The sequence below is a fragment of the Crinia signifera genome, chromosome 6 (genome assembly GCF_055691185.1).
Source record: "Crinia signifera chromosome 6, ASM5569118v1, whole genome shotgun sequence".
Lineage (NCBI taxonomy): Eukaryota > Metazoa > Chordata > Amphibia > Anura > Myobatrachidae > Crinia > Crinia signifera.
Window position 1 is genome coordinate 289459237 of NC_139222.1, and position 15473 is coordinate 289474709.

At 55.8% G+C, this 15473-nt stretch overlaps 1 protein-coding gene across 1 annotated transcript in view; it reads left to right on the forward strand.

Annotated features, from left to right (window-relative positions):
* ATRNL1 (attractin like 1) overlaps window positions 1-15473 on the forward strand; it is a 656009-nt gene that overhangs the window by 514075 nt on the left and 126461 nt on the right. The gene's annotated exons all lie outside the window — the stretch shown is intronic.

Here is a 15473-nt window from a genome sequence, read left to right on the forward strand (position 1 = left end):
GTATAACGCCTCCCGCGTGCAGTATGTAATCTCACAGTGGGGTATAACGCCTCCCGCGTGCAGTATGTAATCTCACAGTGGGGTATAACGCCTCCTGCATGCAGTATGTAATATCACAGTGAGGTATAACGCCTCCCACGTGCAGTATGTAATATCACAGTGGGGTATAACGCCTCCCGCGTGCGGTATGTAATATCACAGTGGGGTATAACGCCTCCCGCGTGCGGTATGTAATATCACAGTGGGGTATAACGCCTCCCGCGTGCAGTATGTAATCTCTCAACGGTGTATAACGCCTCCCGCCTGCAGTATGTAATCTCACAGCGGTGTATAACGCCTCCCGCGTGCAGTATGTAATCTCACAGTGGGGTATAACGCCTCCTGCGTGCAGTATGTAATATCACAGTGGGGTATAACGCCTCCCGCGTGCAGTATGTAATCTCACAGTGGGGTATAACGCCTCCCGCGTGCAGTATGTAATCTCACAGTGGGGTATAACGCCTCCCGCGTGCAGTATGTAATATCACAGTGGAGTATAAGGCCTCCCGCGTGCAGTATGTGATCTCACAGTGGGGTATAACGCCTCCCGCGTGCAGTATGTTTTCTCACAGTGGGGTATAACGCCTCCCGCGTGCAGCATGTAATATCACAGTGGGGTATAACGCCTCCCGCGTGCAGTATGTAATATCACAGTGGGGTATAACGCCTCCCGCGTGCAGTATGTAATATCACAGTGGGGTATAACGCCTCCCGCGTGCAGTATGTAATATCACAGGTGGGGGTATAACGCCTCCCGCGTGCAGTATGTAATATCACAGTGGGGTATAACGCCTCCCGCGTGCAGTATGTAATCTCACAGTGGGGTATAACGCCTCCCGCGTGCAGTATGTAATCTCACAGTGGAGTATAACGCCTCCCGCGTGCAGTATGTAATCTCACAGTGGGGTATAACGCCTCCCGCGTGCAGTATGTAATCTCACAGTGGAGTATAACGCCTCCCGCGTGCAGTATGTAATCTCACAGTGGGGTATAACGCCTCCCGCGTGCAGTATGTAATCTCACAGTGGGGTATAACGCCTCCCGCGTGCAGTATGTAATCTCACAGTGGAGTATAACGCCTCCCGCGTGCAGTATGTAATATCACAGGTGGGGGTATAACGCCTCCCGCGTGCAGTATGTAATCTCACAGTGGGGTATAACGCCTCCCGCGTGCAGTATGTAATCTCACAGTGGGGTATAATGCCTCCCGCGTGCAGTATGTAATATCACAGTGGGGTATAACGCCTCCCGCGTGCAGTATGTAATCTCACAGTGGGGTATAACGCCTCTCGCGTGTAGTATGTAATCTCACAGTGGGGTATAACGCCTCCCACGTGCAGTATGTAATATCACAGTGGGGTATAACGCCTCCCGCGTGCAGTATGTAATCTCACAGTGGGGTATAACGCCCCCTGCATGCAGTATGTAATCTCACAGTGGGGTATAACGCCCCCTGCATGCAGTATGTAATATCACAGTGGGGTATAACGCCTCCCGCGTGCAGTATGTAATCTCACAGTGGGGTATAACGCCTCCCACGTGCAGTATGTAATATCACAGTGGGGTATAACGCCTCCCGCGTGCAGTATGTAATCTCACAGTGGGGTATAATGCCTCCCACGTGCAGTATGTAATATCACAGTGGGGTATAACGCCTCCCACGTGCAGTATGTAATATCACAGTGGGGTATAAGGCCTCCCGCGTGCAGTATGTAATATCACAGGTGGGGGTATAACGCCTCCCGCGTGCAGTATGTAATCTCCGGCTCCTGCTGTGACTTCGGCCAGATAATAGGACGCGCTGTTTACGAGCAGGCACGCTGCAGCTTTATATATAGAAGCACTTGATCCTGGAGTTGTGTAAATGGCTCGGATACCGCCGGCTCAAGCTGTGCTCAACAAACACTTTAGCTTCATAAAGGCACAAATGACCTAAGTGCTGCCGTTCCCTTCTTTATCAAAGGGCTGTAAAATGGGAAATTGCCGGCACGATGTGATTACTGTGCCATTAGCACAATGAGTCGGGCCATTTCCATCTTCATTAGGGAGATCCTCCAAACAGCACAGCCGGTAACGGGCTGAGAGACACCTGTTCTCCGTCTCCAGGTTATACAGGCCGGGAACGGACATCTTCCGCAGCTGTGGAAAGGAAAATCTTGTGACGACATGCGCTCGTTAGTAGCGTGTGCGCTCGTTAGTAGCGTGATGCCGACGCACTGCGCCAGGTGATAGCGCCGGATATTTTCCTAAAATAATAGATGCGAAAAAAAGGCAAAGAAAGTATCGGCCTTGAAGGTTAGTAGATCGACAGCGCATTCATTCGGAATGTCCCTGTTTTATGGACAGATTTTATTTTTGTTTTCTGGATTTTGCGTCTGGCATTTGGAAGCGGCAACAGGCTGTGTTACAGGGGGTGAATGAGGCTGATTTTCTGGGCATGCTGAAGCCAGTGTCTGCGATTTGGCCGCCATTCTCAGTAACCCGAAGAGAACTTAATTTACCGATGTTTCCATAGATACTTCCGATGCAGAATACAGAACGCGGTGCCTGATGCTGTCGCAGTCCTCAAGTGCATTAAAACGTTCGCCAATGCGATAAAGACCGTATCCGACGGTGATACTGCCAGGACCTATTCTGTGCATAATGATCCAGCAGGTGCTGTGCTAATATCCCTGTACACACCCGGCCATGTGTCCCCTGGGTATGGTTCCATAGCCCTGTACATGACACGTCTGGTAGTCTGGGTGCAGGAAGGGAGGTTGTGTCCGCTGGGTATGGTCCCACAGCCCTGTACATGACAGGTCTGGGTGCAGGAAGGGAGGTTGTGTCCGCTGGATATGGTTCCACAGCCCTGTACATGACAGGTCTGGGTGCAGGAAGGGAGGTTGTGTCCGCTGGATATGGTTCCACAGCCCTGTACATGACACGTCTGGTGGTCTGGGTGCAGGAAGGGAGGTTGTGGCCGCTGGATATGGTCCCACAGCCCTGTACATGACACATCTGGTAGTCTGGGTGCAGGAAGGGAGGTTGTGTCCACTGGGTATGGTCCCACAGCTCTGTACATGACACGTCTGATAGTCTGGGTGCAGGAAGGGAGGTTGTGTCCGCTGGGTATGGTTCCACAGCCCTGTACATGACACGTCTGGTAGTCTGGGTGCAGGAAGGGAGGTTGTGGCCGCTGGGTATGGTCCCACAGCCCTGTACATGACACGTCTGGTAGTCTGGGTGCAGGAAGGGAGGTTGTGGCCGCTGGGTATGGTTCCACAGCCCTGTACATGACACGTCTGGTAGTCTGGGTGCAGGAAGGGAGGTTGTGGCCGCTGGGTATGGTCCCACAGCCCTGTACATGACACGTCTGGTAGTCTGGGTGCAGGAAGGGAGGTTGTGTCCGCTGGGTATGGTTCCACAGCTCTGTACATGACACGTCTGGTAGTCTGGGTGCAGGAAGGGAGTTGTGTACGCTGGGTATGGTTCCACAGCCCTGTACATGACACGTCTGGTAGTCTGGGTGCAGGAAGGGAGGTTGTGGCCGCTGGATATGGTTCCACAGCCCTGTACATGACACGTCTGGTAGTCTGGGTGCAGGAGGGGAGGTGTGGCCGCTGGGTATGGTCCCACAGCCCTGTACATGACAGGTCTGGTAGTCTGGGTGCAGGAAGGGAGGTTGTGGCCGCTGGGTATGGTTCCACAGCCCTGTACATGACACGTCTGGTAGTCTGGGTGCAGGAAGGGAGGTTGCGGCCGCTGGGTATGGTCCCACAGCCCTGTACATGACAGGTCTGGTAGTCTGGGTGCAGGTAGGAAGGTTGTGTCCGCTGGGTATGGTTCCACAGCCCTGTACATGACACGTCTGGTAGTCTGGGTGCAGGAAGGAAGGTTGTGGCCGCTGGGTATGGTTCCACAGCCCTGTACATGACACGTCTGGTAGTCTGGGTGCAGGAAGGGAGGTTGTGGCCGCTAGGTATGGTTCCACAGCCCTGTACATGACACGTCTGGTAGTCTGGGTGCAGGAAGGGAGGTTGTGGCCGCTGGGTATGGTTCCACAGCCCTGTACATGACACGTCTGGTAGTCTGGGTGCAGGAAGGGAGGTTGTGGCCGCTGGGTATGGTTCCACAGCCCTGTACATGCCACGTCTGGGAGTCTGGGTGCAGGAAGGGAGGTTGTGGCCACTGGGTATGGTTCCATAGCCCTGTACATGACACGTCTGGGAGTCTGGGTGCAGGAAGGGAGGCTGTGGCCGCTGGGTATGGTTCCATAGCCCTGTACATGACACGTCTGGTAGTCTGGGTGCAGGAAGGGAGGCTGTGGCCGCTGGGTATGGTTCCATAGCCCTGTACATGACACGTCTGGGAGTCTGGGTGCAGGAAGGGAGGTTGTGTCCGCTGGGTATGGTTCCATAGCCCTGTACATGACACGTCTGGGAGTCTGGGTGCAGGAAGGGAGGTTGTGTCCGCTGGGTATGGTTCCACAGCCCTGTACATGACACGTCTGGGAGTCTGGGTGCAGGAAGGGAGGCTGTGGCCGCTGGGTATGGTCCCACAGCTCTGTACATGACACGTCTGGGTGCAGGAAGGGAGGTTGTGTCCGCTGGATATGGTTCCACAGCCCTGTACATGACAGGTCTGGGTGCAGGAAGGGAGGTTGTGTCCGCTGGATATGGTTCCACAGCCCTGTACATGACACGTCTGGTAGTCTGGGTGCAGGAGGGGAGGTGTGGCCGCTGGGTATGGTCCCACAGCCCTGTACATGACAGGTCTGGTAGTCTGGGTGCAGGAAGGGAGGTTGTGGCCGCTGGGTATGGTTCCACAGCCCTGTACATGACACGACTGGTAGTCTGGGTGCAGGAAGGGAGGTTGCGGCCGCTGGGTATGGTCCCACAGCCCTGTACATGACAGGTCTGGTAGTCTGGGTGCAGGTAGGAAGGTTGTGTCCGCTGGGTATGGTTCCACAGCCCTGTACATGACACGTCTGGTAGTCTGGGTGCAGGAAGGGAGGTTGTGGCCGCTGGGTATGGTTCCACAGCCCTGTACATGACACGTCTGGTAGTCTGGGTGCAGGAAGGGAGGTTGTGGCCGCTGGGTATGGTTCCACAGCCCTGTACATGCCACGTCTGGGAGTCTGGGTGCAGGAAGGGAGGTTGTGGCCGCTGGGTATGGTTCCATAGCCCTGTACATGACACGTCTGGGAGTCTGGGTGCAGGAAGGGAGGCTGTGGCCGCTGGGTATGGTTCCACAGCCCTGTACATGACACGTCTGGTAGTCTGGGTGCAGGAAGGGAGGTTGTGTCCGCTGGTTATGGTCCCACAGCCCTGTACATGACATGTCTGGTAGTCTGGGTGCAGGAAGGGAGGTTGTGTCCGCTGGGTATGGTCCCACAGCCCTGTACATGACACGTCTGGTAGTCTGGGTGCAGGAAGGGAGGCTGTGGCCGCTGGGTATGGTTCCATAGCCCTGTACATGACACGTCTGGGAGTCTGGGTGCAGGAAGGGAGGTTGTGTCCGCTGGGTATGGTTCCATAGCCCTGTACATGACACGTCTGGGAGTCTGGGTGCAGGAAGGGAGGTTGTGTCCGCTGGGTATGGTTCCACAGCCCTGTACATGACACGTCTGGGAGTCTGGGTGCAGGAAGGGAGGCTGTGGCCGCTGGGTATGGTTCCATAGCCCTGTACATGACACGTCTGGGAGTCTGGGTGCAGGAAGGGAGGTTGTGTCCGCTGGGTATGGTTCCACAGCCCTGTACATGACACGTCTGGTAGTCTGGGTGCAGGAAGGGAGGCTGTGGCCGCTGGGTATGGTCCCACAGCCCTGTACATGACACGTCTGGGAGTCTGGGTGCAGGAAGGGAGGCTGTGGCCGCTGGGTATGGTTCCATAGCCCTGTACATGACACGTCTGGGAGTCTGGGTGCAGGAAGGGAGGCTGTGGCCGCTGGGTATGGTTCCATAGCCCTGTACATGACACATCTGGTAGTCTGGGTGCAGGAAGGGAGGTGCGGCCGCTGGGTATGGTTCCACAGCCCTGTACATGACACGTCTGGTAGTCTGGGTGCAGGAAGGGAGGTTGTGGCCGCTGGGTATGGTTCCACAGCCCTGTACATGACACGTCTGGTAGTCTGGGTGCAGGAAGGGAGGTTGTGTCCCCTGGGTATGGTCCCACAGCCCTGTACATGACAGGTCTGGTAATCTGGGTGCAGGAAGGGAGGTCCGGCCGCTGGGTATGGTTCCACAGCCCTGTACATGACACGTCTGGTAGCCTGGGTGCAGGAAGGGAGGTTGTGTCCGCTGGCTATGGTTCCACAGCCCTGTACATGACACGTCTGGTAGTCTGGGTGCAGGAAGGGAGGTTGTGGCCGCTGGGTATGGTTCCACAGCCCTGTACATGACACGTCTGGGAGTTTGGGTGCAGGAAGGGAGGTTGTGGCCGCTGGGTATGGTCCCACAGCCCTGTACATGACACGTCTGGTAGTCTGGGTGCAGGAAGGGAGGTTGTGTCCGCTGGGTATGGTTCCACAGCCCTGTACATGACACGTCTGGGAGTTTGGGTGCAGGAAGGGAGGTTGTGGCTGCTGGGTATGGTTCCACAGCCCTGTACATGACACGTCTGGGAGTTTGGGTGCAGGAAGGGAGGTTGTGGCCGCTGGGTATGGTCCCACAGCCCTGTACATGACACGTCTGGTAGTCTGGGTGCAGGAAGGGAGGTTGTGTCCGCTGGGTATGGTTCCACAGCCCTGTACATGACAGGTCTGGGAGTCTGGGTGCAGGAAGGGAGGTAGTGTCCGCTGGGTATGGTTCCACAGCCCTGTACATGACACGTCTGGTAGTCTGGGTGCAGGAAGGGAGGTTGTGTCCGCTGGGTATGGTCCCTCAGCCCTGTACATGACACGTCTGGTAGTCTGGGTGCAGGAAGGGAGATTGTGGCCGCTGGGTATGGTTCCACAGCCCTGTACATGACACGTCTGGTAGTCTGGGTGCAGGAAGGGAGGTTGTGTCTACTGGGTATGGTTCCACAGCCCTGTACATGACACGTCTGGTAGTCTGGGTGCAGGAAGGGAGGTTGTGTCCGCTGGGTATGGTTCCACAGCCCTGTACATGACATGTCTGGTAGTCTGGGTGCAGGAAGGGAGGTGCGGCCGCTGGGTATGGTTCCACAGCCCTGTACATGACACGTCTGGTAGTCTGGGTGCAGGAAGGGAGGTTGTGTCCGCTGGGTATGGTCCCACAGCCCTGTACATGACACGTCTGGTAGTCTGGGTGCAGGAAGGGAGGTGCGGCCGCTGGGTATGGTTCCACAGCCCTGTACATGACACGTCTGGTAGTCTGGGTGCAGGAAGGGAGGTTGTGTCCGCTGAGTATGGTTCCACAGCCCTGTACATGACACGTCTGGGTGCAGGAAGGGAGGTTGTGTCCGCTGGGTATGGTTCCACAGCCCTGTACATGACACGTCTGGTAGTCTGGGTGCAGGAAGGGAGGTTGTGTCCGCTGGGTATGGTTCCACAGCCCTGTACATGACACGTCTGGGAGTCTGGGTGCAGGAAGGGAGGTGCGACCGCTGGGTATGGTTCCACAGCCCTGTACATGACACGTCTGGGAGTCTGTGTGCAGGAGGGGAGGATGTGGCCGCTGGGTATGGTTCCACAGCCCTGTACATGACACGTCTGGTAGTCTGGGTGCAGGAAGGGAGGTGTGGCCGCTGGGTATGGTTCCACAGCCCTGTACATGACACGTCTGGGAGTCTGTGTGCAGGAAGGGAGGTTGTGTCCGCTGGGTATGGTTCCACAGCCCTGTACATGACACGTCTGATAGTCTGGGTGCAGGAAGGGAGGTGCGGCCGCTGGGTATGGTTCCACAGCCCTGTACATGACACGTCTGGTAGTCTGGGTGCAGGAAGGGAGGTTGTGTCCGCTGGGTATGGTTCCACAGCCCTGTACATGACACGTCTGATAGTCTGGGTGCAGGAAGGGAGGTGCGGCCGCTGGGTATGATCCCACAGCTCTGTACATGACACGTCTGGTAGTCTGGGTGCAGGAAGGGAGGTTCGGCCACTGGGTATGGTCCCACAGCCCTGTACATGACACGTCTGGGAGTCTGGGTGCAGGAAGGGAGGTTGTGGCCGCTGGGTATGGTTCCACAGCCCTGTACATGACATGTCTGGTAGTCTGGGTGCAGGAAGGGAGGTTGTGTCCGCTGGGTATGGTTCCACAGCCCTGTACATGACACGTCTGGTAGTCTGGGTGCAGGAGGGGAGGATGTGGCCGCTGGGTATGGTTCCACAGCTCTGTACATGACACGTCTGGTAGTCTGGGTGCAGGAAGGGAGGTTGTGTCCGCTGGGTATGGTCCCACAGCCCTGTACATGACAGGTCTGGTAATCTGGGTGCAGGAAGGGAGGTCCGGCCGCTGGGTATGGTTCCACAGCCCTGTACATGACACGTCTGGGAGTCTGGGTGCAGGAAGGGAGGTTGTGGCCGCTGGGTATGGTTCCACAGCCCTGTACATGACACGTCTGGGAGTTTGGGTGCAGGAAGGGAGGTTGTGGCCGCTGGGTATGGTCCCACAGCCCTGTACATGACACGTCTGGTAGTCTGGGTGCAGGAAGGGAGGTTGTGTCCGCTGGGTATGGTTCCACAGCCCTGTACATGACACGTCTGGGAGTTTGGGTGCAGGAAGGGAGGTTGTGGCCGCTGGGTATGGTTCCACAGCCCTGTACATGACACGTCTGGGAGTTTGGGTGCAGGAATGGAGGTTGTGGCTGCTGGGTATGGTCCCACAGCCCTGTACATGACACGTCTGGTAGTCTGGGTGCAGGAAGGGAGGTTGTGTCCGCTGGGTATGGTTCCACAGCCCTGTACATGACAGGTCTGGGAGTCTGGGTGCAGGAAGGGAGGTTGTGTCCGCTGGGTATGGTTCCACAGCCCTGTACATGACACGTCTGGTAGTCTGGGTGCAGGAAGGGAGGTTGTGTCCGCTGGGTATGGTCCCACAGCCCTGTACATGACACGTCTGGTAGTCTGGGTGCAGGAAGGGAGGTTGTGGCCGCTGGGTATGGTTCCACAGCCCTGTACATGACACGTCTGGTAGTCTGGGTGCAGGAAGGGAGGTTGTGTCCACTGGGTATGGTTCCACAGCCCTGTACATGACACGTCTGGTAGTCTGGGTGCAGGAAGGGAGGTTGTGTCCGCTGGGTATGGTTCCACAGCCCTGTACATGACATGTCTGGTAGTCTGGGTGCAGGAAGGGAGGTGCGGCCGCTGGGTATGGTTCCACAGCCCTGTACATGACACGTCTGGTAGCCTGGGTGCAGGAAGGGAGGTGCGGCCGCTGGGTATGGTTCCACAGCCCTGTACATGACACGTCTGGTAGTCTGGGTGCAGGAAGGGAGGTGCGGCCGCTGGGTATGGTTCCACAGCCCTGTACATGACACGTCTGGTAGTCTGGGTGCAGGAAGGGAGGTGCGGCCGCTGGGTATGGTTCCACAGCCCTGTACATGACACGTCTGGTAGTCTGGGTGCAGGAAGGGAGGTTGTGTCCGCTGGATATGGTCCCACAGCCCTGTACATGACACGTCTGGTAGTCTGGGTGCAGGAAGGGAGGTTGTGTCCGCTGGGTATGGTCCCACAGCCCTGTACATGACACGTCTGGTAGTCTGGGTGCAGGAAGGGAGGTGCGGCCGCTGGGTATGGTTCCACAGCCCTGTACATGACACGTCTGGTAGTCTGGGTGCAGGAAGGGAGGTTGTGTCCGCTGAGTATGGTTCCACAGCCCTGTACATGACACGTCTGGGTGCAGGAAGGGAGGTTGTGTCCGCTGGGTATGGTTCCACAGCCCTGTACATGACACGTCTGGTAGTCTGGGTGCAGGAAGGGAGGTTGTGTCCCCTGGGTATGGTTCCACAGCCCTGTACATGACACGTCTGGGAGTCTGGGTGCAGGAAGGGAGGTGCGACCGCTGGGTATGGTCCCACAGCTCTGTACATGACACGTCTGGTAGTCTGGGTGCAGGAAGGGAGGTGCGGCCACTGGGTATGGTCCCACAGCCCTGTACATGACACGTCTGGGAGTCTGGGTGCAGGAAGGGAGGTTGTGGCCGCTGGGTATGGTTCCACAGCCCTGTACATGACACGTCTGGTAGTCTGGGTGCAGGAAGGGAGGTTGTGTCCGCTGGGTATGGTTCCACAGCCCTGTACATGACACGTCTGGTAGTCTGGGTGCAGGAAGGGAGGTTGTGTCCGCTGGGTATGGTCCCACAGCCCTGTACATGACACGTCTGGTAGTCTGGGTGCAGGAAGGGAGGTTGTGGCCGCTGGGTATGGTTCCACAGCCCTGTACATGACACGTCTGGTAGTCTGGGTGCAGGAAGGGAGGTTGTGTCCACTGGGTATGGTCCCACAGCCCTGTACATGACACGTCTGGTAGTCTGGGTGCAGGAAGGGAGGTTGTGTCCACTGGGTATGGTTCCACAGCCCTGTACATGACACGTCTGGTAGTCTGGGTGCAGGAAGGGAGGTTGTGTCCGCTGGGTATGGTTCCACAGCCCTGTACATGACATGTCTGGTAGTCTGGGTGCAGGAAGGGAGGTGCGGCCGCTGGGTATGGTTCCACAGCCCTGTACATGACACGTCTGGTAGCCTGGGTGCAGGAAGGGAGGTGCGGCCGCTGGGTATGGTTCCACAGCCCTGTACATGACACGTCTGGTAGTCTGGGTGCAGGAAGGGAGGTGCGGCCGCTGGGTATGGTTCCACAGCCCTGTACATGACACGTCTGGTAGTCTGGGTGCAGGAAGGGAGGTGCGGCCGCTGGGTATGGTTCCACAGCCCTGTACATGACACGTCTGGTAGTCTGGGTGCAGGAAGGGAGGTTGTGTCCGCTGGGTATGGTCCCACAGCCCTGTACATGACACGTCTGGTAGTCTGGGTGCAGGAAGGGAGGTGCGGCCGCTGGGTATGGTTCCACAGCCCTGTACATGACACGTCTGGTAGTCTGGGTGCAGGAAGGGAGGTTGTGTCCGCTGAGTATGGTTCCACAGCCCTGTACATGACACGTCTGGGTGCAGGAAGGGAGGTTGTGTCCGCTGGGTATGGTTCCACAGCCCTGTACATGACACGTCTGGTAGTCTGGGTGCAGGAAGGGAGGTTGTGTCCCCTGGGTATGGTTCCACAGCCCTGTACATGACACGTCTGGGAGTCTGGGTGCAGGAAGGGAGGTGCGACCGCTGGGTATGGTCCCACAGCTCTGTACATGACACGTCTGGTAGTCTGGGTGCAGGAAGGGAGGTGCGGCCACTGGGTATGGTCCCACAGCCCTGTACATGACACGTCTGGGAGTCTGGGTGCAGGAAGGGAGGTTGTGGCCGCTGGGTATGGTTCCACAGCCCTGTACATGACACGTCTGGTAGTCTGGGTGCAGGAAGGGAGGTTGTGTCCGCTGGGTATGGTTCCATAGCCCTGTACATGACACGTCTGGTAGTCTGAGTGCAGGAAGGGAGGCTGTGGCCGCTGGGTATGGTTCCACAGCCCTGTACATGACACGTCTGGTAGTCTGGGTGCAGGAAGGGAGGATGTGGCCGCTGGGTATGGTTCCACAGCTCTGTACATGACACGTCTGGTAGTCTGGGTGCAGGAAGGGAGGTGCGGCCGCTGGGTATGGTTCCACAGCCCTGTACATGACACGTCTGGTAGTCTGGGTACAGGAAGGGAGGTGCGGCCGCTGCGTATGGTTCCACAGCCCTGTACATGACACGTCTGGTAGTCTGGGTGCAGGAAGGGAGGTGTGGCCGCTGGGTATGGTTCCACAGCCCTGTACATGACACGTCTGGTAGTCTGGGTGCAGGAAGGGAGGTTGTGGCCGCTGGGTATGGTCCCACAGCCCTGTACATGACACGTCTGGTAGTCTGGGTGCAGGAAGGGAGGTGCGGCCGCTGAGTATGGTCCCACAGCCCTGTACATGACACGTCTGGGAGTCTGGGTGCAGGAAGGGAGGTTGTGTCCGCTGGGTATGGTCCCACAGCCCTGTACATGACACGTCTGGTAGTCTGGGTGCAGGAAGGGAGGTTGTGGCCGCTGGGTATGGTCCCACAGCCCTGTACATGACACGTCTGGTAGTCTGGGTGCAGGAAGGGAGGTTGTGTCCGCTGGGTATGGTCCCACAGCCCTGTACATGACAGGTCTGTGTGCAGGAGGATGGTCGGGGGATGGGGCTGTTTATCTGCACATCCACAGATTTCTCCATAAAATGACACGTTCCGTTCTGTTCCGCGCGGATTCTCAGGTCACCTTATTCCTATTCCGCATTAATATCTCTGTGATTACTGAACCGTACTGCGCCACCTCATCTTCTGAAGGGTTTCTCCTGTACCCATTATGCCCACTGGAATATAGAAGGATCTGGAGAGCAGTTTAATCATCCGAGTCCCCTGCGGCACTAAGCTGCGCACTGGTCGGGTTACGTTCTGTCTGTGACGTCAGATTCTGCTGCTAACGGGTGCGGAAGATAATCATTGGGGCAGGTTTATCAAAACTTGGAGAGAGATAAAGTGGCAGGAGCTAATCTACCAAACTCCTAACTGTCATTTTTATAACTCGGCCTGTTAATGGCAGGAGCTGATTGGTTGGTATTTTATCCCTCTTCACTTTATCTCTCTCCACGCTTTGATAAATATCCTCCTCTAGGTCGCATGACACCGTCCATGTGAGTTATTATGTGCGGTATAAATTCTGTTGATCTGTATTTGATGCGTTTCACCCGGAAAGGTGATTTGTCACACCGCAGTTATAGCGCGCACCGCCAGTGTTCCTCGTGAGTCCTGCTGTGGGATTTGGGAGATGATACTGCCAGAGGCAATGGAGTCATCTGCTGCCGGGCTCCTGCACGGGCGGGACCCAGGATGAATGTAGAACCTCTGAGGTGAGCTCCGGCCCCGATCTGCCATTGTGGATCATCGCAGTGCTGAGCAGTCACCGTCTCCTCAGCCGTTGCACATGGGGGGGGGGGGGGGATCTTCGATGGTGCTGGACGCGAATGGATTGGCCAGTTTTGGCACAGCTGCGATGCCATTTGCAGCCATGCACAGGGGCGGGGCTTCACTCTGGTGGGGCGGCGGCTAACAGATCACTGGGCTCCATAAAGCAGCGGCCCAGCGATCAGAGCTGAGTTAGGCCCCCAGTCCCTGTATATGATCTGTGCATCGTATGGACCAGCTCCAGCCTGTGCTCATTTCTCTTGTCTCCTATTGTGTCTAAAATACTGTTTTATCTACTTATTAGCCCAGCTAACAGGAGTGTAATTAATGAGTGTACAATTAGTAAAGGATAATTACCCCCTTTGTAATGAATTATATGGCTTCCTATCCATTATTACAGGCACATAATACATTTAATTAGCAGCGAGTCCTCTTGGAGATAAATTAGAGGAGGGGAATTAGGGAAACAAAACTATTTTACAGCCGTCGCCAAAGCTTGTTGTGATGTCATCGGCCGGTTCTCTCCGATGACATCAGCCCTGTCTCACAGTGCCGGGGGATGAGGCTCCGGAACGAGTCAGTCTGCCCAGGTGTGGTTACCACGAGATCCATCGTATTGGGGTCCTGCGTGTCCTGGTAGCCCCCCATCCCTCAGACAGTCCCCTATGACAGTCTGCCCAGGTGTGGTTACCACGAGATCCATCGTATTGGGGTCCCGCGTGTCCTGGTAGACCCCCATCCCTCAGACAGTCCCCTATGACAGTCTGCCCAGGTGTGGTTACCACAAGATCCATCGTATTGGGGTCCCGCGTGTCCTGGTAGCCCCCAGTCCCCACCTCCCTCAGACAGTCCCCTATGACAGTCTGCCCAGGTGTGGTTACCACGAGATCCATCGTATTGGGGTCCTGCGTGTCCTGGTAGCCCCCCATCCCTCAGACAGTCCCCTATGACAGTCTGCCCAGGTGTGGTTACCACGAGATCCATCATATTGGGGTCCCGCGTGTCCTGGTAGCCCCCCATCCCTCAGACAGTCCCCTCAGACAGTCTACCCAGGTGTGGTTACCACGAGACCTATCGGAGAGTTTTGGGGTCCTGGTAGCCCCCCGGACCCCCATCCCTCAGACAGTCCCATGTGACAGTCTGCCCAGGCGTATCGCTGGCATTTCTTCGTTTTTTATGTTTAAAACTTTTGCAAAAATCCCAAACACTTTTCACGTTGTCATTATGGGGGATCGTGTGTAGAATTTTGAGGGGGAAAATTAATTTATTCTATTTTGGAATAAGGCTGTAACATAACAAAATGTGAAAAGTGAAGCGCTGTGAATACTTTCCAGATGCACTGTATTTACCCACACTGCACACCAATCACACACTTGGTTTCATTGCCCAGGTGGTGCTAGGTATATATAAGCCCATTGCTGATTGGTTGCAGTTGTTCAGTAGGACCAGAGGGCGGAGGGCCCTGCCTGTGACAGCGACTGAATGATGGGAGACAGGGACAGTTCAGGACCAGGGGGCGGAGGGCCCTGCCTGTGACATCTTACAGTCCAGGGGAGTGGGGTGAACTAGGATGGAGACTATCCCCAGAATCACGTTACTGTAATATATACATTGTCACAGTATCACCGCACATCTGTAATGGTTACATTACTGCCTCACAGCACTGAGGTCATGGGTTCTATTCCCACCTAGTGTTATATATACGGGGCAGTACGGATGGTGTAATGGTTAGTATTACTGCCTCACAGCACTGAGGTCATGGGTTCTATCCCCACCATGTGTTATATATACGGGGCAGTACGGATGGTGTAATGGTTAGCATTACTGCCTCACAGCACTGAGGACATGGGTTCTATCCCCACCATGTGTTATATACACGGGGTAGTACGGATGGTGTAATGGTTAGCATTACTGCCTCACAGCACTGAGGTCATGGGTTCTATTCCCACCATGTGTTATATATACAGGGCAGTACGGATGGTGTAATGGTTAGCATTACTGCCTCACAGCACTGAGGTCATGGGTTCTATTCCCACCATGTGTTATATATACAGGGCAGTACGGATGGTGTAATGGTTAGCATTACTGCCTCACAGCGCTGAGGTCATGGGTTCTATTCCCACCATGTGTTATATATACAGGGCAGTATGGACGGTGTAATGGTTACATTACTGCCTCACAGCACTGAGGTCATGGGCTCTATCCCCACCATGTGTTATATATACAGGGCAGTACGGATGGTGTAATGGTTACATTACTGCCTCACAGCGCTGAGGTCATGGGTTCGATCCCCACCATGTGTTATATATACAGGGCAGTATGGACGGTGTAATGGTTACATTACTGCCTCACAGCACTGAGGTCATGGGCTCTATCCCCACCATGTGTTATACGGTGTAATGGTTAGCATTACTGCCTCACAACGCTGAGGTCATGGGTTCTATCCCCACCATGTGTTATATATACAGGGCAGTATGGACGG